Source organism: Theobroma cacao, chromosome 3 (assembly GCF_053813885.1).
Source record: "Theobroma cacao isolate CCN51 chromosome 3, ASM5381388v1, whole genome shotgun sequence".
Taxonomy (NCBI): Eukaryota; Viridiplantae; Streptophyta; class Magnoliopsida; order Malvales; family Malvaceae; genus Theobroma; species Theobroma cacao.
Window position 1 is genome coordinate 27,479,444 of NC_142641.1, and position 7,314 is coordinate 27,486,757.

At 33.5% G+C, this 7,314-nt stretch overlaps 1 long non-coding RNA gene across 1 annotated transcript; it reads left to right on the plus strand.

Moving 5' to 3' along the window:
* Positions 1 to 3,910: 3,910 nt before the first annotated feature.
* On the plus strand, positions 3,911 to 4,881 carry LOC148763667 (uncharacterized). Its single transcript, XR_016025473.1, has 2 exons — positions 3,911 to 4,236; positions 4,467 to 4,881. It is a non-coding gene; the product is annotated as an uncharacterized LOC148763667 (long non-coding RNA).
* Positions 4,882 to 7,314: the final 2,433 nt, after the last annotated feature.

Here is a 7,314-nt window from a genome sequence, read left to right on the forward strand (position 1 = left end):
TTTCCATTTAGCATGCTTGAGGAGAGAGATCTAAAAGTGACATCAAGGGCTGGACGAAATTCTAGGGGAGAGATTTTGAAATTTTTAGGTTTTGATTTTTAGTTAAATTGGTAGTTTTAGTTAGTTAAATGTGTTTAGAAATTAAATTGGGCAAGAAAGCATTAAATTTTCACAATACCCAACCTTGGCTAAATCTGCAATGAGGTACAATGATGATGATCTGATTTTTATTCTAAGAGAAATGAAGAGAAAATGATGAAAAATGGTTAAATGTGATAGAAAAACAAAGTAAAAAATTTACCGAGTTAATGTCCCATTTTTGGCTGAATTTTCCAAGGAGGAAAGTGAACTGATTTTGGTGATTTTGGAAGGTTATTGGCTGATATTTAATGGTTAGAAATGTTGGAGAGAGAATTGGACGATTTAGAGCTAAAATGGAGCGCGTTAGCAATTTATCGGGTAAAGTGCCAAAAATAGGTTAATACCACGTTTAAGCTGTTTTTGGCTATTGCATTTCATATCATGCATTAGTATAGGATTTAAGTCAAATATATAGTTATTTAGCATTAATGTGATGAATTGAGTAAATTTTTGCAATGTGTCTAGGAGGAGAGCCTTCCGGTAAAGGCAAGGAAATCGTACCCGACGAGTAGTTATCGGGGCACCTAGAAAGCTTTTAGTTTGTACAAATGGTGAGTAAACTTATTATTATTGTAAATTATCTAAAGTTTATTTTTAAATGCTCTTTATGTATTTTATGAAATGAAAACGAGATTAAAACGGGATTTTTGATGTTTTAGAAATAAATGTGACAAATAAAGATATATTGTGTTGATTATGAAATTGAGTAATTGGAGGCTGTTAACTGTCTTGAAAATTATATATTTTCCTATGAATGGCTTATGAGATATGAGTATATGTGGCTATATTTGATAAATTGCATTGGAAATTTATGTAAGCGGTTTTTACTATGCAAGTTGGGTAAATAAATAAAAGCCACGTTATACTGTCGAAATTTTATTAAAATTGGTGGGTTTAGTCACTGCAGTGACGGGTTTTCGTGGATTGCCTATTAGAGGGGCACGGTAAACCCGGTTATATAGTTACTCTGGTTGTAGGGCGATGAGGGTAACTCTTGAGGTAGTATTAGAGCTCACTTCACGTCGAACCCCCATGTGAATGTGTAACTCGGCCAACGCCAAGGAACAACTTGTTTTAAAAATAAAAATGTGTTTCACATGTAAATATCATAACAACCTAGGCGCTCTCGATTAGATGCCTCGGCCAAGGTATCCCCGAGGATTAGTTTTGGCTTGAGCCTTGTTTTTTAATAAAAGACAGAAGCCTTAACAACTATTTTGGTAAATTACAAATATTTTATAGTTTACGGAATAAATTGAAAACCTTATGAAGTGGATTGTGATTTGTTGTTTAAACTTGCCTCCATGTTACCCGCCTTTAGATATTTATAATAATGTCTGTTTACACATTGGGATTGCAAAATCTCACCCACCTCCTTTCCAAACATTTCAGGTCTGTGGTAGCTTGTAGATACCTTATTTTGTCGAGGATTCCAGTTGACATCTCTACCACACAGACAGTAGGTTTCTAGCACCAACACTGGGTGTATTTTGGACCACTTGTCATTGTAACCATTATTGTGCATTATAACTTTGTAAATTTTTGTATGTGTGAATTTATTTTACTTACACGTTACAAAAGATTTCTTACACGTGTTTCTATAAATATTATTTTACATAAAAAATGCTATATTTTAATCAATATTTTGAATAGTGATATTTGTCTATAAATCCTTAAATTTTTTTTTTTCTTTGGATTTATTTGAGCCAGAAACAACCGGTAATTGTTTTTAATGGAATGTTTAACAACGATTGCTCACAGGAAAGGAAAGAAACTGATATGTAAGCCTTACGAGGTTTCGGTTGGCATTCCGAGTAATGAGTGTCAATCAGGACGTCCGGCGGTTGTCAGGGGCTCGAGGGAGGTTCCAGGTCGTGACAGATACACTCATGATTTGCTCAAGAAATTTGATATGCTAAAGCTGAAATCAATTTCCACACCAATGAGTCCATCCACCAAACTCGACTTAAATGAAAAAGGTAAGGATGTAGATCAAAAGCTCTATAGAGGTATGATCGACTCTCTTCTCTACTTAACAGCAAGTAGACTAGATATTCAGTTTAGTGTGTGCTTGTGTGCTAGATTTCAGTCACAGCCTAAAGAAAAACACCTAACGGTTGTTAAGAGAATTTTTAGATACCTCATAGACACTCAAGGACTAGGAATATGGTACTCTAGAGACTCAACTCTTAGCTTAGTTGGATATTTAGATGCTGACTTTGCTGGCAGCAGAATTGATAGGAAAAGCACTAGTGGAACATGCCAATTTTTAGGAAGCATGCTTGTATCTTGGTCCAACAAGAAGCAAAATTCAATGGCACTATCTACAGTAGAGGCTGAATATGTATCATCAGGAAGTTGCTGTGCACAAATTCTTTGGATCAAGCAACAATTAAAAGACTATGGAATAATTATGCATAATGTACCAATATACTGTGATAACACAAGTGCAATCAATATATCAAAAAACCCTATGCAGCACTTTAGGACAAAGCACATTGAAATTAGACACCATTTTATTAGAGACCATGTAGTGAAAAATGACATTAAGATAGAATTTGTGAATACTTTACATCAATTAAAATACATTTTTACCAAACCTCTGAATGAGGATAGATTTTGTGAGATTAGAAGAAATTTAGGGATGATTAGTGTGAAGGAATTGTAAGAAAACCTTTGGCTCTCACATAGAAAACAGAATACATTTAGTTGACTAAGGATTTCTTAGTCAACTAAGAGTGGCCTGACAGCTTTAAATAATAAGACTCAGTGACTTTAGAGAAAGAAGAGTAAACAATGGTAAAAATTTAGGTTGACCGGGTGTAAAAAGAATGAAGAAATACTGCCAAAGGTAAATAACCAAACTTTCAGAAAGAAATTTAAAATTATGAAGAAATAAAAGTAAGGCAGTACTTAAGGGAAGGTGAACAATTTTTTTGAGTAATAATTGTTGACTATCTCTTATTTCCTCTCCCTTAAAACCCATTGCTCTAAAAACAAAAACCTAAATCTTCCTGTGTAATAGCCCGCACCATTGTTGGACACAAATATGACCTTATTGATCAAACAAATGATTGTTTGATGCGAATTGGCGTGCTAAAGAGCGACAAAGGATGAAAGGAACGTTCAAGAATAAAATGCTTCGCGCGTGTAGAAACAATAATTAAATAATAATATTTTCGTTGGAGATGAATTATAAGCTAAAGGATGATTCGGAAGTAAATCGAGATGTAATAATGCATTTTTGGACCAAAGAAGGCAAGTGAAAAATTTTGAAATAAAATAATATTTTATATGTTATCGAAATTAGTCATGAAAAATGAAATATGACTAATTTAAGTGGGGGAGAAGAAGTAAAGAAGAATTTTGAAGGAAAACGACGATAATTGTGACAGCGTGATTTTATTAAATCGAGCTAACGCCGGTAAGTAAATATTTAAATATTATGGTGACACCGCGTTGAAATGCGATCTTGATATTTTGATTATACACGTGTAAGAAAAAGAAGATAGAAGAAAATTAGAATTTTTAAATGTGTCGGAATGATCAAATTTTAAGATACGAAAATTGGAAGATTGAGTAACAAATAAAATAAAGTTAAGGAATTACATGTAAATTGCATTATTTGGAGAGAATAAAATAAATAAATAATAAAATAACAAGGAAATAAAAAGAATAGGATTGATGTGGTATGGATGGGAATGAAGAAATGTCAAACCCAAGAATTCTAAATTCAATGGCCGACCATACAAAAAAATTAAGGGAACAAAGACACAAAGAAACAAAGAAAATAAAGAGAAGAATGTAGAAATGATGGTGGGACCGGCCATGTGAGAGGAAAGAAAGGAGAAGTTGGCTATGAAAAGGAAAGAAAGGACCAAAAGGTTGAACAAAAGAATAAAGAAAAGGAGAGGAAGTCGGTTGAGAGAGGAAGAAAGAAATGAAGAGAAAAGGGAGAGAAAAACCGTGGGAGAGGAAAAGAAAAAGGAACGAAAATTCTGCTCTTTTTTTGGCACGGTTTTGTTGCACTTTGAGGGAGGAAAAGAAAGCTTTTTGCTGCAATTTTTGGAGGAAGAAAGAGCTGAAATTTTTGAGGTAAGAAAGCTAATTTTTTTTTAGTTAATTGTTGGAATTTTTGAGGTTTTTATGGCTGATTTTGGTGCTAAAAATTCAAGGTTGTTGCTGTTGAAATTGTGTGAATTTGCAATTGGAAATTTTGGAGGCTTTGCTGCCATTAAAGGGCAGCAAAAGGCTGCCAATTTGTGCAAAAAAATTGAAGCTATTTGCTACCAATTTGTGCAGAAAAATTGGAGCTGTTTGTGCAGAAAAATTGGAGCTGTTTGCTGCAAAAAAATTGGAACTATTTGTGCAAAAAAAATTGGAGCTGTTTGCTGCAGAAAATTGGAGCTGTTTGTGGAGAAAAATTGGAGCTGTTTGTTGCCAATTTGTGTAGAAAAATTGGACAACATTGTGCTGCCAATTTGAGGGAGAAAAAGCAGCTTGGTGTTGCCAAATTTTTGAGGAAAAGAGAGCTGAAAGTGCTGCCACCGGAGGAGGAAGAAAACAACCCAAGGAAGAGAGGAAGCCACGATGGTGAAGAGAGGAAGACATGGTGGTGAAGGGAGTGACGGTGAAAAAGAGAAAAAAAGAAAGAAAAAGAAAAGAAAAGAAAAGAAATAGAAAATAAAAATGGGCATGACCCAAATAGAAAATAAATGGGCATGACCCAATAGAAAATAAGTGGGCATGGCCCAATAGAAAATAAAAAATAAATAAGTTTGGCCCAAATAGGAAAAATGGAGAAGCCCATGGAGAAGGCCCAATGGTAAGTTAATTTTATATTTAAAGATTTATGGGTTGTTTAATATTGTGCATATTTTGGATGAAAAATATGCAAGTTGCTTAAGGAATTTTTAATTAAGTTGCTACCCATATAAATGTGTGATTAAGTATACTAAGTTTAAATTGTTGCTAGGAAGTTGTCGTGGAGACGTGCCGAACAAAGTATGTGACTGATAAATAGGAATAATTATACGCGTACAAATCAATAGTGAAGTAATATCCCACTATTATGAGGTGAGGAGGGGGTGTCAATTTTAAAGAATTTCATATATATATATACATGTACGTATATTTTACGTGAAGTGCAAAATTTATGGAAAGCATGCCTTGATAGAATTTTAAGGAATTGTGGGTGTAAGTTATTTTTAGAAATTATTTGAAATATATATATATATATATATATATATATATATATATATATATATATATATATATATATATATATATATATATTAGACGTAAAGTGTTTTAAATCGGGAAACAAGCTTTTCGAAAAGATTTATATCAAAGGAAATTGTGCCTTATTGTTTGTGTGGTGTGCATTCATGAAATTTATTACATATTCACCATGCTATTTTGATACAAAATATCATGCAAATATTTACAATGAACATTTTACGAAAAGAGAGTTTTAACGTGATGTGGGGATCGATATTTTGAAAAAGATTTAAAATATCCCCTTGAAGATCAAATTTGAATTCTTTTAAAAGGTGATTTCATTTTAACCAAGAAATTCAAGAGTAATTGGAGATTGCTACTTGTTGTGTTATAAATTGTATTTTGAATCGAATGGCTTGTGACAATATTTGCATGAATGGTTGAATTGGTATTTGTGTTGAAATATATGAACTGTGTATTTAGCCTTAAGAGGCTGGATTGTGAAATAATTGCCATGTCATGCTATTGCAAATTTTATTGTATGGTGGGTTTAGCTTGCTGCAGTGGGTGGATTCTATGGACCAACCTATTAGAGGGGCACGGAATTTGGTTATATATGTACCTCAGTCGGAGAGTCGCGTAGGGTATCTCCTGAGGTATGGTTAGAGTTCACGTCACGTCGAACCACCTTGTGATGATGAACTCCACTAACACCAAGGAATGACTGTGTTTTCAAAATAAAAATATGATTTATGCGTACATTACTTTTTAACAGCCTTGGCGGATTCGGTTGGGATAACCCCAGGCCAAGGTATCCCTGACAACTGAGTATGAGAATGATTTTGGCACAAGCCAAGTTTTTAAGAAAGTCATAAGCCATGTTGTTTATTTTTGATAAAAATGTAATGGTTTTATATGAGTTGAAATAAGTTTTAATATTATGAATTATACTTCTTTGCATGGTGAAAATAGAATTAAACGATTTTTCTCAGCTTCCTTATTTGTTTACCTATGAAATGAATCAGTAATTTCTCGCATATGGAGCGAGTTATGATTTGTGCATGATTTTAAATATTATTTGATTTCGCGGGAGCTTGCTAAACTTTATTGATTTGATTCGAAAAAGATTATTAATATATTTTGATGCAAAAAATTTTATTGTCTCGATTATTTATACTGTATAAGAAATTCTCGATTTTTATATAAGGCACAAACTCTCATTTGAAATGAATTACTTTTATAATCTTGCATTTTTATATTCAACTAATATGCCATTTGCTTGTTTCCCATCTACGCCCTACTCGCTGAGTCGATGATTATCACTGAGTCGATGAGACTCACAACCCTTTTACTACCCCTTTTGCAGATAGGGATCAGCCTAGCATGTAGTCAGTGATGCATTTGGTCCACTGTAAATAGGTAAAGGCATCTCCTAGCATTTTATTCCGAGTCGCTCCGCTGTTAGAGGTCAAGTCGTAGCATTTTATTTATTAAGTTGTAAAAAAATTCTAAATTTTTATAGAAGCATTAATTTGGAGATTATAGATTTTAATACATATACTTACGAATAAAAAGGAAAAAGTTTGTATTGATTTTTATATTTATGGTTCAAGTTAGTATATGAAAGTATCAATATTATATGGTGATTGAATGTAGTGGATTAACGAGCAAATTCTAGACAAGCTTGTTCGAGACTTGACGGGTCTTTTTCGGAAGTCTTGGACACCGGCAGCGACCGGGGAGTGGTCGTTGCATCCTGGTTGCCTCTGAAATTGCCTCAAACCCTCAGAAATTTTTGGAACCAATATGGCTAAAACATCTCAGGGTACAAAGATATCAGAGAAGAAGAAAGGGAAAAGCCCAATGGAGGAAGGAACAGGAACAGAAAGTCTGAAAAAGAAATTGAAAATCATGCCTGGTTCAGTGAAAAAATTATTCGAGAAACTAAGAGAA